At 42.1% G+C, this 26,663-nt stretch overlaps 1 protein-coding gene across 4 annotated transcripts in view; it reads right to left on the minus strand.

The window, feature by feature from the left end:
- ENTREP2 (endosomal transmembrane epsin interactor 2) overlaps window positions 1-26,663 on the minus strand; it is a 1,647,307-nt gene that overhangs the window by 1,195,633 nt on the left and 425,011 nt on the right. The window lies entirely within an intron of this gene.

Consider the following 26,663-nt stretch of genomic DNA (forward strand, 5'->3'; position numbering starts at 1 on the left):
ATATTTTCAGACTTGATGTGAATAGTATCTAACAAAACCTGAAACTAACATCCTATACTTGTAAAAAAAAATTACATGAATAGAATATTTGTGTCATTATCTCTATGTCGGTATTACTTTGCTAAAATATATTTAATCTGTTGAAAAGAATCAAACAATATGACGATGAGGAAAAAGAAGAAAAATTTCATCCAGTCAAAAATAACCTTGACAAAAGCAGATCTATGAACTGTGTGCAATCCACTGGACATTTATTTTCTTGTTATGTTTTCAAAAGTTTGGGATACGACTTTCTCTGCCTATAAATTCACAAATAGAGGACATGCACGGAATTCTAATCATAATTCATTTAGTGTAGGAGAGCGGCAATATGAGCATGATCTAATAACTGTCCACCATGAATTACATAGTGACAAACAGTGGTTCATAAGGCTAAAAAAGGACTTAAATCTATCCAGTTCAATCTATTATGCTGAAATGTTAATCCAGAAGAAGGAAAAAAACCATCACAAGGCAGAAGCTTTTTCTTCTTTTTTTATATGACATATATGAAATATCAGAAAAAATATTCTGGGATCAACGATCCAACTAATCTTATAACCATAGTGTGTAATATTAAAACACTAAAGAATGTCATCTAGTCCATTTTGACACTTTCAGTGAATTCACCATGGCAACTTCCCTATATTATTCTAGTTTATGGTATATTATTATTAGCTAACTACAAAAATTACCTGCAAAAACAGGAATACTAGCATTTAATTACCATAGGGAAATTAAATTATTTTGTATTAATCTCTTGCCTCATTGCAATAGGTTTATCTAACCTTATAACTGGCCTGTCACGCAGTAAGCGGCAATAAAGGGGCAGGACGGCGTACTGGGACCCGCACCTGTCCCTGCCAATATAATGGGGCCCTGGCTTTCCCTTATCTCAGGGGTACCTATGATGGTTAGGAGGCCTGAGCTGCCTGCGTATCCCTGTCTCCTGTGCAGGCCTTATCAGTGGCCCCCTCTCCCCCCAAAGGAGGTGGACTGCACCAGTGTAATAATACAACAAATAACAGGGTATACAGACAAGGTAACTAAAAGTCTCAAACTCGCCAAATGCTCACACAACCACAGAGGAAACACAGAGAAAGGAAGAGAAGGAATAAACTTGGAAAGAAAACAGGTTTAAACATGCAGCCAAAACAGCAGACACCAATCTCAGTAAATAAACCTCCAACTCCAACACTATGCTCCTTCAACCTCCAAGCCAGGCAGTAGAACTGATCACTGACAATAGCTGAAGTCAGGACTGGGTCTGTATAGGAGGATCAGATTACAAAATCCACTTCAGCTGAGAGACCCAGCTCTCAGCAACTTAGCAATAAGGTTAACTCCTGCACTGCTGGCACGGTCAGAATACAGGTGAAGAGCTTCTGTTCACTGTGTGTGAACGAGGCCCAGAGCACTGCAGTTCTCTGGAACCTCTCTGTCGCGGTAGCCCCGTGACATTGCCTTATAACTTTATAACTGGACTTATAGCCTTATAAGTGGTCTTACAACCTTATAACTGACCTTATAACATTATAACTGGCCTTATAAAATTATAACTGGCCTTATAGCCTCATAACTGGAATTCTAACAATTATTTTTGCATGGATGCTGTACTGCTTCTTAATACTGCATGTTGCTTTGTAGCCTTCATATACTACCATAGGGCTGTATTCTTTTAAATCTGGGTATCCATGAAAAAATACATGCTACAGTATTTACTGTAAGCTTTAAAGGGAACCTGTCAGCAGGATTGTGCACAGTAACCTGCAGACAGTGTCAGGTCGGCACAGTTATAGTGATTAACCCCTTTACCCCCAAGGGTGGTTTGCACGTTAATGACCGGGCCAATTTTTACAATTCTGACCACTGTCCCTTTATGAGGTTATAACTCTGGAACGCTTCAACGGATCCCAGTGAATCTGACATTGTTTTCTCGTGACATATTGTACTTCATGACAATGGTAAAAATTCTTTGATAGTACCTGCGTTTATTTGTGAAAAAAACGGAAATTTGGCGAAAATTATGAAAATTTCGCAATTTTCCAACTTTGAATTTTTATGCAATTAAATCACAGATATATGTCACACAAAATACTTAATAAGTAACATTTCCCACATGTCTACTTTACATCAGCACAATTTTGGAACCAAAATTTTTTTTTGTTAGGGAGTTATAAGGGTGAAAATTTGACCAGCAATTTCTCATTTCTACAACACCATTTTTTTTTAGGGACCACATCTCATTTGAAGTCATTTTGAGGGGTCTATATGATAGAAAATACCCAAGTGTGACACCATTCTAAAAACTACACCCCTCAAGGTGCTTAAAACCACATTCAAGAAGTTTATTAACCCTTCTGGTGCTTCACAGGAATTTTTTGAATGTTTAAATAAAAATGAACATTTAACTTTTTTTCACAAAAAATTTAATTCAGCTCCAATTTGTTTTATTTTACCAAGGGTAACAGGAGAAAATGGACTGCAATCATTGTTGTACAATTTGTCCTGAGTACGCCAATACCCCACATGTGGGGGTAAACCACTGTTTGGGCGCATGGCACAGCTCGGAAGCGAAGGAGCGCCATTTGACTTTTCAATGCAAAATTGACAGGAATTGAGATGGGACACCATGTTTCGTTTGGAGAGCCCCTGATGTGCCTAAACATTGAAACCCCCCACAAGTGACACCATTTTGGAAAGTAGACCCCTTAAGGAACTTATATAGAGGTGTGGTGAGCTCTTTCACCCACCAAGTGCTTCACAGAAGTTTATAATGTAGAACCGTAAAAATAAAAAATCATATTTTTTCACACAAATTATCTTTTCGCCCCCAATTTTTTATTTTTCCAAGGGTAAGAGAAGAAATTGGACCCCAATAGTTGTTGTACAATTTGTCCTGAGTAAGCTGATATCCCATATGTGGGGGTAAACCACTGTTTGGGCGGATGGGAGAGCTCGGAAGGGAAGGAGCGCCGTTTGACTTTTCAATGCAAAATTGACAGGAATTGAGATGAGACGCCATGTTGCGTTTGCAGAGCCCCTAATGTACCTAAATAGTAGAAACCACTCACAAGTGACACCATTTTGGAAAGTAGACCCCCTAAGGAACTTATCTAGATGTGTGGTGAGCGCTTTGACCCACCAAGGGCTTCACAGAGGTTTATAATGGAGAGCCGTAAAAATAAAACAAAAATTTTTTCCCACAAAAATTATTTTTTAGCCCCCAGTTTTGTATTTTCCCGAGGGTAACAGGAGAAATTGGACCCAAAAATGTGTTGTCCAATTTGTCCTGAGTGCGCTGATACCCCATATGTGGGGGGAAACCACTGTTTGGGCGCATGGGAGGGCTCGGAAGGGAAGGAGTGCCATTTGAATGCAGACTTAGATGGAATGGTCTGCAGGCGTCACATTGCGTTTGCAGAGCCCCTAATGTACCTAAACAGTAGAAACCCCCCACAAGTGACACCATTTTGGAAAGTAGACCCCCTAAGGAACTTATCTAGATGTGTGGTGAGCGCTTTGACCCACCAAGGGCTTCACAGAGGTTTATAATGGAGAGCCGTAAAAATAAAACAAAATTTTTTTCCCACAAAAATTATTTTTTAGCCCCCAGTTTTGTATTTTCCCGAGGGTAACAGGAGAAATTGGACCCAAAAATGTGTTGTCCAATTTGTCCTGAGTGCGCTGATACCCCATATGTGGGGGGAAACCACTGTTTGGGCGCATGGGAGGGCTCGGAAGGGAAGGAGTGCCATTTGAATGCAGACTTAGATGGAATGGTCTGCAGGCGTCACATTGCGTTTGCAGAGCCCCTAATGTACCTAAACAGTAGAAACCCCCCACAAGTGACCCCATATTGGAAACTAGACCCCCCCGGGAACTTATCTAGATGTGTTGTGAGAACTTTGAACCCCAAGTGTTTCACTACAGTTTATAACGCAGAGCCGTAAAAATAAAAAATCTTTTTTTTCCCACAAAAATTATTTTTTAGCCCCCAGTTTTGTATTTTCCCAAGGGTAACAGGAGAAATTGGACCCCAACAGTTGTTGTCCTATTTGTCCTGAGTACGCTGATACCCCATATGTTGGGGTAAACCCCTGTTTGGGCACACGGGTGAGCTCGGAAGGAAAGAAGCACTGTTTTACTTTTTCAACGCAGAATTGGCTGGAATTGAGATCGGACGCCATGTCGCTTTTGGAGAGCCCCTGATGTGCCTAAACAGTGGAAACCCCCCAATTATAACTGAAACCCTAATCCAAACACTCCCCTAACCCTAATTCCAACGGTAACCCTAACCACACCTCTAACCCTGACACACCCCTAACCCTAATCCCAACCCTATTCCCAACTGTAAATGTAATCTAAACCCTAACTGTAACTTTAGCCCCAACCCTAACTGTAGCCCTAACCCTAGCCCTAACCCTAGCCCTAACCCTAGCCCCAACCCTAACCATAGCCCTAACCCTAGCCCTAACCCTAGCCCTAACCCTAGCCCTAACCCTAGCCCTAACCCTAACCCTAGCCCTAACCCTAGCCCTAACCCTAACCCTAACCCTAGCCCTAACCCTAACCCTAGCCCTAACCCTAGCCCTAACCCTAGCCCTAGCCCTAACCCTAGCCCTAACCCTAGCCCTAACCCTAACACTAGCCCTAACCCTAGCCCTAACCCTAGCCCTAACCCTAGCCCTAATGGGAAAATGGAAATAAATACATTTTTTTATTTTTCCCTAACTAAGGGGGTGATGAAGGGGGGTTTGATTTACTTTTATAGCGGGTTTTTTAGCGGATTTTTATGATTGGCAGCCGTCACACACTGAAAGACGCTTTTTATTGCAAAAAATATTTTTTGCGTTACCACATTTTGAGAGCTATAATTTTTCCATATTTTGGTCCACACAGTCATGTGAGGTCTTGTTTTTTACGCGACGAGTTGACGTTTTTATTGGTAACATTTTCGGGCACGTGACATTTTTTGATCGCTTTTTATTCCGATTTTTGTGAGACAGAATGACCAAAAACCAGCTATTCATGAATTTCTTTTGGGGGAGGCCTTTATACCGTTCCGCGTTTGGTAAAATTGATAAAGCAGTTTTATTCTTCGGGTCAGTACGATTACAGCGACATCTCATTTATATCATTTTTTTATGTTTTGGCGCTTTTATACGATAAAAACTATTTTATAGAAAAAATAATTATTTTGGCATCGCTTTATTCTCAGGACTATAACTTTTTCATTTTTTTGCTGATGATGCTGTATGGTGGCTCGTTTTTTGCGGGACAAGATGACGCTTTCAGCGGTACCATGGTTGTTTATATCTGTCTTTTTGATCACGTGTTATTCCACTTTTTGTTCGGCGGTATGATAATAAAGCGTCGTTTTTTGCCTCGTTTTTTTTTTTTTTTTCTTACGGTGTTTACTGAAGGGGTTAACTAGTGTGCCAGTTTTATAGGGCGAGTCGATACGGACGCGGCGATACTAAATATGTGTACTTTTATTGTTTTTTTTTTTTTTTATTTAGATGAAGAAATGTATTTATGGGAATATATTTTTTTTTTTTTCATTATTTAGGAATATTTTTTTTTAATTTTTTTTACACATTTGGAAAATTTTTTTTTTACTTTTTTACTTTGTCCCAGGGGGGGACATCACAGATCAGTGATCTGACAGTTTGCACAGCACTCTGTCAGATCACTGATCTGACATGCAGCAGTGCAGGCTTCACAGTGCCTGCTCTGAGCAGGCTCTGTGAAGCCACCTCCCTCCCTGCAGGACCCGGATCCGCGGCCATCTTGGATCCGGGACCTGGAGCAGGGAGGGAGGGCGGCAAGACCCTCGCAGCAACGCGATTACATCGCGTTGCTGCGGGGGTCTCAGGGAAGCCCGCAGGGAGCCCCCCTCCCTGCGCGGTGCTTCCCTGCACCGCCGGCACATCGCGATCATCTTTGATCGCGGTGTGCCGGGGGTTAATGTGCCGGGGGCGGTCCGTGACCGCTCCTGGCACATAGTGCCGGATGTCAGCTGCGATAGGCAGCTGACACCCGGCCGCGATCGGCGCCGCTCCCCCCGTGAGCGCTGCCGATCGCATATGACGTACTATTGCGTCCTTGGGAAGTAGGGCCCACCCCCCATGGACGCAATAGTACGTCTGATGGCAGAAAGGGGTTAAAATGATACCTGGGTAATGAAATCTGTCTTGTGGTTCTTGTTTAATCTTTATTTTCAGTTTTGAATTAATGATATTCTTGTGCTCCGGGGCGGCCTGTGGGGGGGACTTTAAGTGGCGCTTACATATTTATCTGAATGGCTTATGACAGGTCACTGATCAATCAGTGACCTGCACCCTATTTTATAAACTGAATAGAATTATGGTTTGAAAAAAAATACATTCATCAAACAGCACTATAGCATGATAAGGTGGATAATATAGCTGTTTTCATGTTATTTAGAAATATAGCTTTGTTGTAAAAAAGAAAGGTCAATAAAAATGGCACCATAGGCCGTGCATGCGCAGTAGCTTCTATCGCATTCCAATAGATGATACTACGCAGATGCCATTTTGCTAGAGAAAAAATTAGCCACCTTTAAGATGGCGCCGGCAGCGCCTGCGCAGTAGGAACGCGATAGATGATTAGCTAAGCAGAGCTTCTGTTATGCTCCCGCTTGCCTCGCAGCATGTTTCTCATACTTACCACGCTGCGGCGTCCCGGCGCATCCCTGCTCGTTACTGGTCTTCTGTCTGCTCTTCTCGCGTGCCCGTCTTCTGGTCCTCCTCAGGTGCGCACGCGCACTGGGTTCGGCAGCGCACACGCACATTCATCTCGCTGATTCCGGTCACTCTCTCTGGTACGCTCTGTGCTCTGGAGGACTTCCACCCGGAATGTATTCCGCCGTCCTCCTTATCAGGCTGTCTCTTCCTCCTGGCGATGCCTGATTGTCATTTGTGTTTTTCATTTGACTCTGGCCTCACGTCATCTTGTCTCTCCGTCCTCGGTCTGCTCTTATTAGCTGCCTCATCAGTCCTTTGTATTTTTTCCGGTCTACCTGTGTCTCCTGTTTTGTTTCTTACAGCCTTGCCTTCGTCGTGTCAACCAGTCTGCTTCTCATATCCCTCCTGCCAGGTTCCCAGTGTCTCCTGTTACCCTCTGCTCCGTGTCCCCTCCATTCCATCCAGCCTGCATCTCGTTCCCCTCCCAGTGTCATATACTTTTGCCATCCTCACCATTCAGATAATCTTCTCAGTCCCGCCGGTCTTCCCGGTGCCCTTTCTGATTGTACCAGCATCTCCGCCCTGTGTGTATTTCTGTGCTCCTACGGTGTTACTCTCTCTCTTCTGCACCTCTCCTTTAGGTACTAGCTGCTGCAGCAGTAGTCTCCATTGAGCCTGTCCCGAACACTCCTTGTATAGGGGGTGGTCCACCGGGTCCAATCGCCCTCTGAGGGTTCGCTGTCGCGGTCTAGCGGGTCCACCTTTTGGAGTTCCTCTAGGGTTCTCACAGCTTCACATAAAGACCCCACAGTCCGCCCCAGAGTATGAGAATCTCATTAATTGAAAATTAAAAATGCAGATTAAACAACAACCACAAGACGGATTAATCACCAGGTATCATTTTAATCAGTATAATTGAGCCAACATGACACTGTCTGTAGGTTGCTGTGCACAATCCAGGTTCCCTTTTAGAAGCATTATCTGTGCTCATGAAGTTGATAACCTATCTTTGGTATTAGGTTTAAGTGGATATTTTGAAATTCATATTTGCTGACTTTGACAAATTTTTCTAAAAAAAAAATGGATTGCGGCATATAAATTCACACATATTTACTGGATAGATGACTCCATTGACCATAAGAGCTAACACTCGACAGGAGAGAAAGTCTTACCCAGTGACTCTGAGATGGAAAACAACTCTACTTCTGATGGCCCAGGTACTAACCACCACTGTACAAGGTATGATAAACCGCAAGATATCAGAGCTGCGAATTTCAGGGACTTCAACTCAAAACCGATCCTCCGCAGTGATGACAATCCGATCATCTGTAATTAGTATAGGTAATCAGTATTAGACTGATTGCCTGACAGTCGGCACCTCGACTAAGCAGCTGATATCATTAAACAAGATAAAACGCGAGACCAGCAGAACTATGTTCATTTTGTAGTGTCTTTTCCAGTCTACGAGATGATGAGCAGTTCTTGGCAATTGACATTGAATGGAGATTTACGGTTCTTTCTAAGTTAGTTGTTTACATCTGGCCACTAGAGCTGAAATCAGCAGATCAGCAAGGAGGTCAAACCCTCAACAGTCTGATATTGATAACTTATCCTATGGATGGGTCATGAATATCATAAGCCTGAACATTCATGCTGCACAGTCCAGCAACTAACTACAAAGTTTCAGCAGCAGTCAGAACCTTCTGCTTTATTAGAATTGGACCATTGCTGCTGGATCAAGATGAATATAAAAGACCCTGTGTCCTAAAACTTGGCATCACCATGTCTGTAATGACTAGAACTACAATACAATATCATTATTTTCTTACAAAGAGAACGAACATCACAAAAAAAGACTAGCAGAGCTACGTTCATTTTGTAGTTTCTTTTCCAGTCTACGAGATGATGAGCAGTTCTTGGCAATGGACATTGAATTCCCCATAGTTTGTAAGCTTGCGAGCAGGGCCCTCACTCCTCCTGGTATCTGTTTTGAACTGTATTTCTGTTATGCTGTAATGTCTATTGTCTGTACAAGTCCCCTCTATAATTTGTAAAGCGCTGCGGAATATGTTGGCGCTATATAAATAAAAATTATTATTATTATTATTATTGAATGGAGATTTACGGTTCTTCCTAAGTTAGTTGTTTACATCTGGCCACTATCCTAATGACCAGAACTACAATACAATATCTTTATTTTCCTGCAAAGAGAACGAACATCACAAAAAAAAGTGAAACTATTCCAGAATCACCATTTTTGCTCGTCCTTTCTAACCAAAAATTGAATCTAAAAATGATAAAACAGTCATATGGATTCAAAAATATAACCTAAAAAATCTGCAGGTCCTTAAACATAAAAACACCCCCTGATAGTACTTAGAATGGAACAAATATTGAAAAAAATAAAATTAATTTTCTTGGGAAAGAGTGAAAAGTCTTAGAAAAATGTATCACTAAGGCTTTTTTATGTAAATTTTCAGCTGCATTTTTCAGTACCAGCAAAGCCTATGAGATTTAAGAAATCTTATCCACACACATTGGTTTTTTTGTCATCAGGATTTTGTCCTTTGCATGTTTTTGGAGCATGTCACTTCTTTCAGTATTTTTTCTGTGTTTTTCACCCAATGAAATGAATGGGTGGTGAATAAACCACAGGTATCAGATTTTGCTGGGTTTTTTGTACCAAAACCTGATTCTATAGAATAAGACTTTTTTTTAAACACTAAACTTTATCAGCATGCACAATAGCAAATCTAGCAAGGCCCAACCACAGCAAAAAAAAAAACACAAAAACCAAGGAAAGCCTGCTTTTTTTCTGCAGCTTCTTTCCTGCTTAAAGATCAGGTTTTTGCGGCAGAAAAAAAACGCTGAAAAAAAACACTTAGTGTGAACTTACACTAAAGGTACCGTCACACTAAGCGACGCTGCAGCGATACCGACAACGATCCGGATCGCTGCAGCGTCGCTGTTTGGTCGCTGGAGAGCTGTCACACAGACAGCTCTCCAGCGACCAACGATGTCGGTAACCAGGGTAAACATCGGGTTACTAAGCGCAGGGCCGCGCTTAGTAACCCGATGTTTACCCTGGTTACCATCGTTAAAGTAAAAAAAAACAACCACTACATACTTACCTACCGCTGTCTGTCCCCGGCGCTCTGCTTTCCTCTGCACTGTCAGCGCCGGGTAGCCGGAAATCAGAGCGGTGATGTCACCGCTCTGCTTTCCGGCCGCTGTGCTCACAGTCAGTGCAGGAAAGCACAGCGCCGGGGACAGACAGCGGTAGGTAAGTATGTAGTGTTTTTTTTTTTTACTTTAACGATGGTAACCAGGGTAAACATCGGGTTACTAAGCGCGGCCCTGCGCTTAGTATCCCGATGTTTACCCTGGTTAACAACGAAGACATCGCTGAATCGGCGTCACACACGCCGATTCAGCGATGTCAGCGGGAGAGCCAGCGATGAAACAAAGATCTGGACTTTCTTCCCCGACCAGCGATATCACAGCAGGGGTCTGATCGCTGCTGCCTGTCACACTGGACGATATCGCTAGCCAGGACGCTGCAACGTCACGGATCGCTAGCGATATCGTCTAGTGTGATGGTACCTTAAGAGTATGTGTTAAGTATTTGCTGCAGATAAATCTGCAACATTTCTGCATCTCTTGTCAGGAAATACGCAGTGTAAAATACAAGCATTTGGCCGGCGTCACACTTGCGAGTTTTACGGACATAAGAGTGCAGAAACTACGTCCGTAAAACTCGCAAAACATACGGCACAATTATTCTCTATGCCCCTGTTCCTATCTGCCATATTAAACTGATCAGTATTATACGGCTTTCTACGGCCGTAGAAAATCGCAGCATGCTGCGTTTGTCACCGTATTGCGCAAATAAAACGTCAATGAAAGTCTATGGAAGCCCCAAAAATACGGATTACACACAGACCAGCAGTGTGACTTGCGAGGAATATGCAGCGCTGTTAGAGAGAAAAGCCGGCAATTCAGTGGGGTGTACAGTAAAATCACACTGACAGCTTACAGTAGAATAGGTAGAATAAATGTGTACACATAGAATAGGTATATATATATATATGTCATTGAGACACATATGTGTATATATATTATTACTTCATCCAGCGCGATATAGCAGAAAGCCGGTAATTCAATTACCGGCTTTTGCTTTCTCCTTCCTAAACCCGACATGATATGAGACCTGGTTTACATACAGTAAACCATCTCATATCCCCATTTTTTTTGCATATTCCACACTACTAATGTCAGTAGTGTGTCTATGCAAAATTTGGCCGTTCTAGCTAGTAAATTAAAGGGTTAAATGGCAGAAAAAATTGGCTTGGGCTCCCGCACAATTTTCTCCGCCAGAGTAGTAAAGCCAGTGACTGAGGGCAGATATTAATAGCCTGGAGAGGGTCCACGGTTATTGGCCCCCCCCTGGCTAAAAACACCTGCCCCCAGCCACCCCAGAAAAGGCACATCTGGAAGATGCGCCTATTCTGGCACTTGGCCACTCTCTTCCCATTCCCGTGTAGCGGTGGAATATGGGTTAATGAAGGGTTAATGCCACCTTGCTATTGTAAGGTGACATTAAGCCAAATTAATAATGGAGAGGCGTCAATTATGACACCTATCCATTATTAATCCAATACTAGTAAAGGGTTAAAAAAAACACACACATTATTAAAAATTATTTTAATGAAAAAATCACAAAGGTTGTTGTATTAATTTATTCTACTCTCAATCCACTCACTGAAGACCCTCGATCTATAAATAAAAAAAAATAATAAACCAACAATATACATACCTTCCGAGGATCTGTCACGTCCAACGATGTAAATCCATCTGAAGGGGTTAAAATATTGTGCAGCCATGAGCTTTGCTAATGCAACGTTGCTCATGTCTGCAAAACCCCGGAGAATGTAAGTAAAGTAGGTCATTGACCTATATTTACCTGCATTTGCGGTGAGGCGCCCTCTGCTGGTTGTCCCTAGATCGTGGGAACTTTCCTAGAAAGCTCCCTGGCTCGAGTTCATATGAGGACAACCAGCAGAGGGCGCCTCTGGATGAAATATTAATATATATATACATATATGTGTCTACTGACATATATATATATATATATATATAGAGACAGTATAAATGTTTTTTTTTGTTTTTAACACATTGTATAGCCGTATGTCGGTTTTGCAAGCCTGCGATAAAAACACGCAGTACGGATGACATACGGATTACATACGGAGGATGCCATGCGCAAAAAACGCTGAAACAACCTGCCTACGGAGGAGCTACGGACCACTATTTTCGGGACTTTTCAGCGTATTACGGCCGTAATATACGGACCGTATTTTCATACGCTGTGTGTGACGCCGGCCTTTTTTTGCATTTTTTGCATGTGTTTTTGTTGCAGATTTTTACCGCTCATTAGCATGGGTGACATTTGAACCAAAAATGTTGAAAGAATTGATATACTACAGATTAAAATCTGCTTCAAATCTGCACGTAAAAAATAAGCAATGTGTGCATAAGATTTCAGGAATTTTATCCGCTTTGATGGGACTGGGAAATTTATCAGGTTTTGTGCCAAAACTGTGCTTAAAAATACGCAACAAAAATGCACGAATCCAAATTTTCTCAACCAATGCCACAATATTATACCTGTATTTCTTCCATATGGTGAACAACAAAAAAAATCAAAGCCAGAATTCTTGCTTTTTAATCTTCATTGTTAGCAAAAACTTGATATAAAAAGTGATCAAAAAGTCATATCTACTGAAAAATAGGACAAGTGAAAACTAAGGCTTATCCGGCATGAATATTAACCACTTATGCACCATAGTTGAACCCAAAATCAAAAGTTTATTTTCTTGTTTTCAGGGTATTCATTATACAAAAGTAAAAAAAAAAAACAACAAATTTGGTAAAGCATTAATCGTGCCGACCCACCGAATAAAGTTCACACTTTATTTTTGCAGAAAATGAAAAACACCAAGGTTACTTACTGGTAGCCGGTTTTTCCGGAGCCCATGACAGCACACCTGAGAGAGGGATCCGCCCAGTCGGGACAGGAAACCTACCGAAACAAAAGGGCGGTACCTCTCCCTCGCTTCAGTTGGTTTTCAGAGCATGAGAGGCCTCCTTGGTTAGTACACATGGTAATCCATCACCACATTATAATAATAACAAAAAACACCCAACTAAAAGTGCGCACCAAAGGGTGACAAAAGAAGGGAGGGAATATACAGGTGCTGTCATGGGCTCCGGAAAAACCGGCTACCAGTAAGTAACCTTGGTGTTTTCCCGTCTCCCATGACAGCACACCTGAGAGATTTTTGGAGAAAGGAACACCTTAGGGAGGGACCACCGCTTGCAGCACCCTTCTACCAAAGGTAAGGTCAGTTGAGGAGGATAGATCTAGCCGGTAGTGTCTAAAGAAGGTAGACGGTGAGGACCAGGTAGCGGCCTTACAGATTTGAACAATTGATACCTCTGCTTTTTCTGCCCAGGAAGTAGCCACGGCTCTGGTGGAGTGAGCCTTGATGCCATCAGGGATCGGGGCACCATGAGAAGCATAGGATAAGGAAATGGCCTCCCTAATCCACCTAGCAATAGTACCCTTGGATACCCCATATCCCTTCCTGCTACCCTGGAAAGCTATAAATAGTGATTGATCCTTCCTCCACTGACTAGTCAGAGATATATACTGTAAAATAGCTCTTCTTACGTCAAGCGTATGAAATTTCTCTTCCCCTGGGTTCTTAGGATTATTACAGAAAGAGGGCAACACAATTTCTTGACTCCTTTGGAATTTAAGAACTACTTTCGGCAGATATGCCGGATCCGGTCTGAGCACTACTCTGTCATCAAATATCTGTGTGTAAGGAGGGGAGATGGACAGGGCTTGCAAGTCACTCACCCTACGGGCTGATGTCAACGCTACCAGAAGTACTGTCTTAAGTGTAAGTATTTTTATTGATGACTCCTGCAAGACTAGTCAGAGCTTCTAACACCAGATTTAAATCCCATGGAGGAACCCTCTGAATTACCACTGGTCTAGACCTACTACACGATTTAATAAAGCGGGACACCCATCTATTGGAGGCCAGATTACAGTTATACAAGGCTCCTAATGCCGACACTTGTACCTTGAGCGTATTAGTTGCTAATCCCAACTGCAACCCCGCCTGTAAAAATTCTAAAATAGTACCCACAGGAGCTTTGTCCCCCAAAGGTTGCCCTGAAAAATCTAGAAACTTTTTCCATGTCCTGCCATATATCCTTGATGTAACCGGTTTTCTACTTTTCAACAAGGTGGAGACAAGCCCTGGTGAAAACCCCTGCCTACTCAGTAATGCCCTCTCAAATTCCAGGCTGCAAGATGGAAGCCCTTCACTTGAGAGTGGCATATTGGACCCTGAGTAAGCAGGTCCGGAATTTCTGGCAGGATCCATGGATCGGTCACTGACATTTGTCTCAGGAGGGAGAACCAAGGTCTTTTTGGCCAGAATGGAGCAATCAAAATTACTCTCGCCTGCTCCATTCTGATTTTTCTCACTACCGTCGGAATCATCGCTATTGGTGGAAACACATATGCGAGACTGAAATTCCATTGTATGTGGAGGGCATCTACTGCAAAGGGTTTTTCTCTTGGGTCTAGTGAACAGAAGTTCTCTACCTTCCTGTTGTTTAGGGTGGCAAACAAATCTATCACAGGTAGGCCCCAAGCATGCACTATCTGTTGAAACACTCGGGGATTCAAAGACCACTCTCCTTGTTTCAGTGTTTTGCGACTTAGGAAGTCTGCTTTTGTATTCTCGACTCACTTTATATGGAGAGCCGAGAGGGAGAGTAGGTGGCGCTCCGCTAGTTGTAGGAGGACAGATGCTGACTTCATCAGGGAAGGGGATCTCGTCCCCCCTTGGTGGTTGATATATGCAACTACAGCGCGATTGTCTGACATGACCCTGGTGTGATGACCCTGGAGGATGGGTAGGAAATGTTTCACAGCTTTTTCTACTGCCCATAACTCTCTCAGGTTTGACGCTTGTTGTGATTCTGATTGGGAACAAGATCCCTGAACTGAGAGAGTCCCCAAATGAGCTCCCCATCCTGAACCGCTTGCATCTGTGGTTATGATTTGATCTATCGGAGTTATCCACTGGACCCCTGATATCAAATGGTCTCTTACCGCCCACCATTTTAGGGAATCTGTTACCTCTAATGAAAGGCGTAGTTTCCCCTCTAAATGCCCTTTTAACCACCTCTGCGCTGACAGGACCTCCCATTGTAATTGTCTTAAATGGAACTGTGCCCATCTTACTGCCGGTATACATGAAGTTAGAGAACCCAACAGGGACATTGCCCTTCTCAATGTCATTACGGGGTGATGAATCGCTGACTCTACAAGATTTTGAATTTTGACCAGTTTGTTTTCTGGCAAAAGACAAAGCTGACGCCTGGAATCCAGGACTAAACCCAGAAAAGATTGCACTAGCTCCGGCATCAACCTTGACTTGGCAAGATTTATTTTCCACCCCAATCGCTGTAGCGTTGATAAGACTTGTTCTATTTGTGTCTGGCAATGTGTTGATGAGTTCCCTATTACAAGGAAGTCGTCCAGATACGGAACTATAACTACATTCTGGGAGCGGAGGAAGGACATGACCTCTGACACTAATTTTGTGAAAATTCTCGGTGCTATTGATAGGCCGAATGGTAGGGCAGCATATTGATAGTGCCTGAGACAACCTTGTATATAAACCGCCAGTCTTAGGAACTTTTGGTGGTCTTGATGAATTGGGACGTGGTAATAGGCGTCCTTTAGGTCTATGGCCGCCATGAAGCAACCTGGGAACAAGAGTTTTATGGCCGTATTCACCGACTCCATTTTGAAGGAGCAGTTTACTATTGACCGATTTAGGTTCTTTAAATAGATAATAGTTCTCAGGGACCCATCTGGTTTTCGTATGAGAAAAAGAGGAGAGTAAAAACCTTTTCCCTGCTCTTCCCCCGGGACCTCCACTAGAACCCGTTTTGATACGAGCTCCAGTACCTCTGCCTCCAAGGTTAGCTGCTCCTCCGGGGTTTTTCTTTGGGGCGTTAAAACAAAAGTTTGTTGCGGTGGAAAAACAAAATCTATTCTTAAGCCGTGTTCGATGACCTTTAGAGCCCAACGACTGGGGGAGATATCTACCCAGGCTGGGAGAAAAGATGAAAGCCTTCCCCCCACCTCCGGCCTGGCGTCATTGGGAGGGCTTTTTTTGCCGATGTTGAGGGACCTTTAAACATATATCCAGACCCCCTTCTGTCTCGAGAGTCCCAATTCCTTCTATCTCCCGGGGGGCGGCCCCTGCTAAATTTGCCCCTCCGAAAATAAGGTCTTCTAAAGTCCACAGGAAGACGAGGGAATCCCTTTTTTCTATCTCCAGCTTTCTCTAAAATGTCTTCCAACTTTTGACCGAAGAGAAAATGGCCATCACATGGTATAGAGCAAAGTCTATTTTTTGAAGGTAAATCCCCTGGGCATCCCTTCAACCAGAGAGCACGTCTAGCCGCATTAGATAAACTTGCGGCCCTAGCTGCCAGTCTTACAGAGTCTGCTGAGGAATCCGCTACGAAGGCAGCTGCCCCTTTAGCCAAAGTTACATTTGTTAGAATTTCATCTCTCGGGGCCTTCGACTTCAGTTGCTCCTCTATCTGCTGCAACCAGACAATAAGGGAGCGAGAGACACAGGTTCCCGCGATTGCTGGTTTCAAGCCTCCTGCAGTTGCTTCCCAGGTGTGTCTTAGGAACCCATCTGCTTTTTTATCTAAGGGATCCCTTAATACACCAGAATCTTCTAAGGGAAGGGATAACTTTTTAGATGATCTAGCAACCGCACCATCGATTTTTGGAACCTTATCCCAAGTCTCTGAATCTTTATCCTCAAAGGGGTAACGTCTTTTAGAAGCCGAGGGAAGGTTACCCGATTTTTCTGGTTTCTTCCACTCTTTTTCTATAAGGGCTTTTATTCTAGAATTGACGGGAAAGGTACGTTTCCTCTTTTCCTCTAAACCACCAAACATTATGTCTTCCAGGGACTTGGCCGCTTTCTCATCCTTAAGGCCCATTGAAGCTCTAACGGCTTTTACTAACTTGTCCGTGTTCTCAGTAAGAAAGCACGGACGGCCTCCCACATCACTATCAGAAGAGGAGTCAGAGGACTTAGGAGAAGAGGAGCAGGGAGATAACGGTTCCACCTGACCTTCCTCATCAGAAGGAGACACTTCAGAAACCGAAACTGGTTCAGGGTGTTTACTACCCTTTTTCTTAAGGGCTGCTTTAACAGAGTCTTGTACTTCGGCTCTGATTATTGCTCTAAGACTAGAGGCAAAGTCAGGGGTCTCTTCCTGGATAGTCTTTTGAATACAATCTATACAAAGACTTTTCTGCCATTGAACTGCCAATGGGACTTTACAAAGGGCACATTCTTTATTCTTTGTCTTGGAGCTAGCCTTCCTCGGCGCCTGCCAAGCAAACAGAAAATGTAGCCCATTACCACCAGGGTGACATTCACGTAGATCACTCACCACCCGCTGACCATAAAGGGTACCGGATTCCGAGGCGGACTGGGAGCACGGGGAACATTCCTCCTGGATGATGAAGAGTCCTGAGATGTCCGACTAGGACGATTGCTGCTCCTTCCACTTGAACGGCTATTTTTTTTCGCATGATGATGAGCAGATGTATCGCCCGATAAGGGCTCTTGCTGCTGCTGCTGTTGCTGCTGTAATAGCTGCTGCTGCTGCTCCATACCCTCCATCTCTGGAAACTGTATGGAAATGAGCAGCGATCTAGTGCAGCCACCCCCTTAATAAGGGGTCTTTCCACAGCGCTCCCCGCCTCTTCCGGTAACTATAGTCGCTCCTCTCCCCCTCAAAAAAACACCGCCGGAAAGCTTGCATTATCACCGGCGTCTTACTCCATGGGCGCCGCCATCTTGGATCCGGCGCGCCTCTCTGACGTCAAGCAGGCACGCCCATTCCCAGCGTGCTCTGTTGCCGCATGCCAGCCGCGCACCGGAAGTCGCCCAGCAGAGGGGGAGAGAGCGGCGTGGCAGCCGCAGAATGGCTCCAGAGACCCGGACTGCGCTGGACCAACGCCCGCGCGTACACAAGAGCCTGAGGGATCTGCGGACGGCGCTACCAGCAACCCGAAGGCCGACACACAGGCGTTCTGCCTGCGCTTCAAGTGCCGGAACGGGAGTGGGTAAGAGGATCTTCAATCAAGCACGATAAAAATAAAAAAGTACCGCCGTGATTCAGCACAAGGGTTCCCATCAGGACAGGAAACCCAACTGAAGCGAGGGAGAGGTACCGCCCTTTTGTTTCGGTAGGTTTCCTGTCCCGACTGGGCGGATCCCTCTCTCAGGTGTGCTGTCATGGGAGACGGGAAAATATAAAATTTGAAATGATAAAAAGCAACATCAGAATTGCTGTTTTTTTTATTTCATTCTAAAACAGTATAAAAGTAAGGCACCATGCTGTATGTAAGGCCGGTGTCACACTTATGTGTGCAATGCGAGAAACTCACACTAGTCTCATACCCGGCACTTGGGACCAGAGCATGTGGCTGCATGTATTTCTATGCAGGTGAACGCTCTGACCCGAGTGCCGGCGGCAGTGCCAGGTATTGATGCAAGAGACTCGAGCGACTTCTCGCATCATACTCGCAAGTGTGACCCTGGTCTACCCCAAATAGTAGCACAGACAAATTAAATTCAACAGACAAAAATCAATCCATCACACAGAAATATTAACGAAAAATAAAAAATTATGAGTAATGGAATGTGATGATGGAAAAGGTAAATGGGTGATGTCTTAATTTTTTTTTTTTATTTATTTATGCACCATTGGATAACCATTGCTTCACTTTCCAAAGCACCAGCAGCTTTTCATCTATTTATGTACAGCAATCAGGCAATGAAGCAATTGCAATGGTTTAATTACACTGCACTGGCAAAACGACCTATCTCTACATGAAGTGTCACTCTGCCAGCATTTATTTGTAATCATAAATAATTAAGGTAGACTTTCACTGTGAGTGCAAGAGAAAAGGATGTTTCCACTAAATCACTGAAGAGGTTGGCAGTTTCTGGAACCTGACAATTTAGTGACTAATTATCTAAAGGTTATCGCTCTTGCTTGAAAGAAACATTTCCACAAGCACAAAGGCAGACAATTAAATCAAACTCCACTAAAAAAAAAATTATGTATATGACAGATAATGCGTGATTTCTGCTTGACTACTCAGATATAGAGGCAAGAAAAGGCCAATGACGTGGTTAATTTTCTAAAGGAACATTTCAGCATTCAGCCTAGTCTTTGGGAACTCTTCATAAATTAGACTGCGCAGGATGTGTTTTTTCTTAGTAGAGTGAACTGAACTGAAATTGAAATATAAAATCATATTACTCGCTATTGAACTATTTGATGGCAATCCGTGGTAATAAATTCACTTTTATTGCTCATTGACCCGATTTGACTTCTCAATATCTAGGATTAGGCGTTAAAAGAAATGTTGTAATGTATCCTAGAAGTATTGTAAAAAATGAGGATTTGTGTCAGCATAATTTCCAAATATATATTATCCTTTGCTTATATAGAAAAAACCTATTCAGTTGGGTTTAACATTAATGCAATATGTTTGCTTGATAAAATGAATCCAGAGCACCACATATTAGCGCAAGAAGTGTAAACTCCACCTAGAATGAATCCTAAAATGAGGTCAATAGACCAAATTTTCCCAAAGGTCCACATGAGAGATTGTGACTGTTGTGGAGGGCCAAACCAACATGCAAAACTTAATTTTCTCAATACTATTAATATTATTATTATTTTACTTTTTATATCTTAATATCGAGCAGAAATAAGGATGTGAACTAGTTGGTACTGCCAATTCATGCTACAATGCGGCTTATTGCTTCATATCCAAAGCAATATAAGTTAACAAAAACCATATTATTTTCTGCTTTTTTTTTCTATCTGCTGGTATTCCCGGTGCCTTTTCTCATTTGTAGGCCTGACGCAACATGTGTGTGTCATGACACACCGCAATGATGATGTTTCGCAAGGCCAACAAATCAGAAGAGGCACTAGGGACTCAGGCAGTTAGAAAGTGGTTTGTTGGGCTTCTAACCAATGACCATAGACTGCTAACTTGGCCATTGAACCAAGGTCCTGCAAGTTGATTTGCTCATATCTAGAATGCATCACTGGGATGAGTTCCTATTTAATGAACCTGTTTAAAGCATTGGGGCCGAACTTACTGTTTAAAGGCCATGTGCATTTTGCTTGGCATTTTCCAATTTTTGACTCTTTAGAACTTAAAGAATGGTTTTTTTTTTTTAAACACAAACCTTGTCACAAACTGTTATAAACTACTTGATACTTTACAATAATCACTAGGTATCTATTCAGAAAATGTGACCTAGTATTGTAGAGTGTGTTGCACTTTTGCACTTTGAGCTGCATGGCCAGTTACTGCATGGCATTCACAGTGCTTTCAACTAACAGTATTTCATCTACAGAAGTAATTATGTCTAATAATAAGTTGAAAAACTGTAAGAAATTACAATCAATTTGTTAAGCAGTTATTGGCCACGAGGCAAAAAGATGGCAACATGAAAACTACTCTTTAGGGCAGGTGCACGCAACCATAGATTCTGTCATCTGAGATAATCGAGCCAAATATGCAAATTACACTCTGATCAAACTCCACGTGGAAATCGGACTGCTCTCACGTGTCATTCCAGTGCAGTCAGATGTTTACCATGGACTCATTGACTAACCTGGATGAGTGTGATCCAAATTTCGGGCCAAACTCAGGCATGGAGAGATTTTTCTCCTTGGACTGGCTCCTTCCGAGGGAAAAAACTGATATGTTCCCAGCCCCAAAGACTAACATTGGTTCAAGTGCAATCTGATCATTTGTTGGATCGCACTAGGCTGGAAAATATGCCTGCCTTCATCCTGACATCTGCTTTTCTGGCAGTCATTGCAACATTTGATCAGTCGGACTCTTAATAATCTAATGTATATGAACATTTAAAACAGCATGTCCTTTTTCATACTTGTTTTTATGTGGTTACATTATGATCAATTGAAATTTAACCCACATTGTAACTTACATAAAAGTAAAAAGATTAATTTAAAAACTTCAAGGAAATGTTTAAGGTATTTTGTTTTAGTTTTGCCAACTATATGTAAAGCATAAAAGAGAAATAATGCACTTGGTCATTTGAACCCTTTCAGGACCTATCATATGTAGTGCATCCTAAGTCGGAGGCCTCATCTTTTCTGGCACATTAGAGCTGATTTGATCAGCTGTCATGTGCCCCTAACAGCCGCTGGTGGAATCGCGATCCACCTGCAGCTGTTAACTAGTTAAATGCTGCTGTCAATCTCCGACAGTGGCATTTAACTCACGCTTACTGGAAGAGGGTCACCAATCCCTCCCATGATGGGACCATGGCTGGGATTCATAGCAGATGATGATTTTTGCATGACCTGGAGAATCATAATGGCAGGTCAGTTTTAGCATTTAGTGAAGATGGTAATAAAAAAACAGTTTTGGAATTGCACTTTTTTTGCAAACTTACCACACTTGGAATTTGTTTCCCGTTTTCCAGTACACTACAGTATATTGTAAAATCAATGATGTTGTTCAAAAGTGCAAGATGTCCCGCTAAAACAAGACCTCACATGGCCATATTGACAGAAAGGTAAAGTTATGGTTCTGGGGAAAAGGGGAGCAAAAAACAGAAACACAAAAACGTAAAATCCCAAGGTGGTGAATGGGTTAAGAAAAGTTTTGGCAAATATTTTTTTCCATTTTTAAAAACTGTGCTCTGCATAGATATTCCAGCAGGGTGTGTGCTACATGGAAACTGAAATGAGTGGGAGGCAATTGACAGGGAATAGGGATAGCATAAAGATCCTTATCTTATAATATATTTAGTAGAATATATACCCGATTGAAATAATGTCATTTCATAATAATAATAATAATAATAATAATACATTCCTTTGACTAGAAAATGCAAAGGGTTCCTAAAGATTATAAAAATTGTTCTTTTCCAGAAACATCAGCTTTTAGCTTGTGTGTTGTATCTGGTATCGCTGATAAACAAATGCTACATGCCTAAAGGAAAATAATTGCTAATGCGGAACCGTTCACAAAAATGTAGAATTATTAGAAGCTAGTACACATTTTTCTTTTATTAACAAGTTCAAGACTATTACCCTTGTTCCTGAAACGTCACATTTTCAGATTTTTTTCATACTTGGGGTATAAAGAGCTGTAACATTTTTCTCTCATTCTGATACTCAAAATAATTGTTGTGTCTCTTTTTTTCTTATATGGAATCTGTCACCTCATTTTGGCCCTATAAACTGCGGCCACCGCCATCAGGGGCTTATCTACAGCACTGCAGAACTATGCTCTGCCCTCAACAGGGCAAATCAGTACCCCTGTGCAGGAGCTGCGACAGGAAGCAAAGAAGAGGACGTCATCGTATAAAGATGGGAGGCGCCAGACCAGGACCGCGACGCCCATCGGACCTGAACCGAACCGGGACCGCCCCTGGGTGAGTAAAATCTAACTTGTTTTTCTTATCTTTCAGGTTACATCGGGGGCTTATCTAAAGCATTATTGAATGCTGTAGATAAGATTATGAGAGCAGCATAAAATAAGGATGGAGATATTGATCTTGGTGGTGTGTCACTTATTGGAATTCTTCCGTAATTTTAATAAAAAAACATAGTTTTGCGTGCTACAGCTCTTATGATCCTCCAGTGCTGAACTCTTTCTAACCTTGTCCTTGCCATTGCTTGACAGCTTTCGGCTAAAGCTAGACATAATTGGAGAGCTGTCAATAAATGGTGGAGGCAGCTATAGCAGGAGCTCAAGAACATTAGCGACCACATGGAAGATACTTATAACTGAGAGGATTAGTAAAACTAAAAAAGGAAAACTGTGTTTTATCAAAATTTTAGCAATGAGCACATTTGTTAGAGTCAGGGTGTCTGCCACTACTTTAACCTCTTCACCTCCCAAGCTTGCTTTCACTTTCATGACCAGGCCAAATTTTATAATTGTAACCAGTATTATTTTATGTGGTAATAACTTTGGAATGCTTCAATGGATCCCAGTGATTCTGAGAGTATTTTTTCAAAACGTTTTACACTTCATGACATTGTTAAAAGTTGTTTGATATGACTTTTTCAAAATTTTAATTCTTATTTCCTTAAACCAAGGAGTAATGTCATACAAAATAGTTATTAAATGACATTTACCACATGTCTATTTTACATCTGCATCATTTTTTAAACATTTTGTTTTGTTAGGAAGTCAGAAGGCTTTATCAGCAATTTCTCATTTTTCCAACAAAATTTACAAAACCATTTGTTTTAGGGGTCACATCCCATTTGAAGTGACATTTGGGGAACCTTTATTTACACCATTCTAAAACCTGCACCCCTCTAAGTGCTCAAAACCACATTCAAGAAGTTTATTAACCATTTAATTGCTTCACAGGAATTAAAACAATGTGGAAGGAAAAATGAACATTTTATTTATTTCACAAATATTTCACTTTTGACCCAATTTTTTTTATTTTCATCCCAATAACAGGAGAAAATGGACCCCAAAATTTGTTGCTCAATGTCTCCTGAGTACGCAGATACTCAATATGTGGGGGAAAACTAATGTTTGGGTGCATGGCAGGGCTCAGACGGAAAGGAGTACAGTTTGACTTTTAGAATGCAAAAATGGTTGGAATCAAGAAAGGATGCCATGTCGCATTCGGATAGCTTATGATGTGCCTAAACAGTGAAAAATCCCACAAGTGACCCCATTTTGAAAACTACACCCATCAGGAAATGTATCTAGATGTGTGATGAGCACCTTGAACCCCCAGGTGCTTCACAGGATTTTATAACATTGAGCCACGAAAATTAGGAATCATATTTTTCCCACAAATTTTGTTTTAGCCCCAAATTTTGCACTTGCACAAGGGTTACAGAGAAAAATGGATCATAAGATATGCTGCCCAATTTCTCCTGAGTACACCGATACCCTATATGTGTTACAAAACTTCTTCTACAGCAAATGGCAGAGCTCAGAAGGAAAGAAGCACCATTTGACTTTTTGAACACAAAAATGGCTGGAATTGAGAGCTGATGCCAAGTCGCTTTGGAGAGCCCCAATGTGCCTAAACATTGAAAACTCACCACAAGTGACCCCATTTTGGAAACTATACACCTCATGGAATTTATCTAGATGTTTGGTGAGCACCTAGAACCCAGGCGCTTCACAGAAGTTTATAATGAAGAGCTTGGAAAATAAAAAATCAAGTTTTTCCCACAAAATGATGTCATAGCCCCAAATTTTGAATTTTTGCAAGGGTAACAGGGGAAAGTCGACCCCAAAATTCGTTGTGAAGTTTCTTACAAATGCGCCTGTACCCCATATGTGGGGAAAACTACTGTTTGAGTGTACTGCAGGTCTCGGAAAGGAAGAAGTGACATTTTGGAAAGCAGACTGATGGATTAGTCTGCAGGTGTTATGTTGTGTTTGGAGAGCCCTTGATGTGCCTAAACAGAGGAAACCTCCCAAAAGTGATCCCATTTTGGAAACTAGACCCCTCAAGGAATTTATCTATTTGTGTGGTGAACACCTTGAGCCCACAATTGCTTCACAAAATTTTATTAAGTTGAACTGTAAAAAAAAAAAAAAAATTCCTACAAAATGTTGTTTAGCCCCAAATGTTTTCAATCTCACAAGGATAGAACAAAATGGACACCAAAATTTGCTGTGCAATTTCTTTAGAGTACACCAATACCTCATATGTGGTTGAAAACTACTGTTGAGGCACAGTGCAAAACTCAAAAGGGATATACCGCCACATTGAAGTTCAGATTTTACTGTAATGAGGGTGCCATGTCATAAAGGCAGAGCCCTTGAGGTGCCAGAACAGCAGAAGCCACCATAGGTAACCTCATTTTACAAACTACACCCACCAATGAATTCACCTAGGGGTGCATTGAGCATGTTGATGCCACATGTGCCTCACAGGATTTTATAACATTGGTCGGTGAAGAAAGAATAATTTCATTTTTACCATTAAAATATTGTTTTATTTTTATAAGGATAATAGAAAAAAATTAACCACTCAATTTGTTATGCAATTTCTCCTGAGTGTGCCTGACACGGTTCACACCGTGCTGCCAACACTATGTCACAGATCACAGCAGTATATCAGGGATCCCGGGAGGATATCTTTATCGTCCCCACTACTCACTCCAATTTGTCAAGAACTGGGGTGGTTTGGTTGCCCCTGGTTCCTTCTGAAGGGGATTTATCTATATCCCACTTCCCAGTTCTGGTTTGGAACTTGCAGCTCTCTGGCACCCCCTTACCCTCAGGTCAGACTAGGTACTGCACCTAGGGTAATTAGTCGCCAGAAAGGCTGCCTGCTATGTACTGGCTATTGGGCACTCTGCAGCGAGGGCAATATAACTACTCCTACACAGGCGGGAACAATAATTATCAATGCCGCCATCGCCGCAAAGATTCCCAATCGCACAGAAAAAAGTATGCTGCCACCAACTCCGATTAATGGGTCCGGAGCCAATCCAAATCAGTAGCGCAATTCACTTCAGAGGACACAGTTCATAATAGAGCAGAAGTGACAAGCTAGCAATTAAATATTTTACTCCATGAAAAATTAGGCAGTGTTTACAAAGTATAAAAAGATATTAGAAAGGAGACAATTAGTATATACATTACAGATTACAAAATAAAATAGGATTAACGTTGAAAAGAGAACTTACTGGTTATGTCATAGTAACATAGTAACATAGTAACATAGTTAGTAAGGCCGAAAAAAGACATTTGTCCATCCAGTTCAGCCTATATTCCCTCATAATAAATCCCCAGATCTACGTCCTTCTACAGAACCTAATAATTGTATGATACAATATTGTTCTGCTCCAGGAAGACATCCAGGCCTCTCTTGAACCCCTCGACTGAGTTCGCCATCACCACCTCCTCAGGCAAGCAATTCCAGATTCTCACTGCCCTAACAGTAAAGAATCCTCTTCTATGTTGGTGGAAAAACCTTCTCTCCTCCAGACGCAAAGAATGCCCCCTTGTGCCCGTCACCTTCCTTGGTATAAACAGATCCTCAGCGAGATATTTGTATTGTCCCCTTATATACTTATACATGGTTATTAGATCGCCCCTCAGTTGTCTTTTTTCTAGACTAAATAATCCTAATTTCGCTAATCTATCTGGGTATTGTAGTTCTCCCATCCCCTTTATTAATTTTGTTGCCCTCCTTTGTACTCTCTCTAGTTCCATTATATCCTTCCTGAGCACCGGTGCCCAAAACTGGACACAGTACTCCATGTGCGGTCTAACTAGGGATTTGTACAGAGGCAGTATAATGCTCTCATCATGTGTATCCAGACCTCTTTTAATGCACCCCATGATCCTGTTTGCCTTGGCAGCTGCTGCCTGGCACTGGCTGCTCCAGGTAAGTTTATCATTAACTAGGATCCCCAAGTCCTTCTCCCTGTCAGATTTACCCAGTGGTTTCCCGTTCAGTGTGTAATGGTGATATTGATTCCCTCTTCCCATGTGTATAACCTTACATTTATCATTGTTAAACCTCATCTGCCACCTTTCAGCCCAAGTTTCCAACTTATCCAGATCCATCTGTAGCAGAATACTATCTTCTCTTGTATTAACTGCTTTACATAGTTTTGTATCATCTGCAAATATCGATATTTTACTGTGTAAACCTTCTACCAGATCATTAATGAATATGTTGAAGAGAACAGGTCCCAATACTGACCCCTGCG

The sequence above is a fragment of the Ranitomeya imitator genome, chromosome 4 (genome assembly GCF_032444005.1).
Source record: "Ranitomeya imitator isolate aRanImi1 chromosome 4, aRanImi1.pri, whole genome shotgun sequence".
Taxonomy (NCBI): Eukaryota; Metazoa; Chordata; class Amphibia; order Anura; family Dendrobatidae; genus Ranitomeya; species Ranitomeya imitator.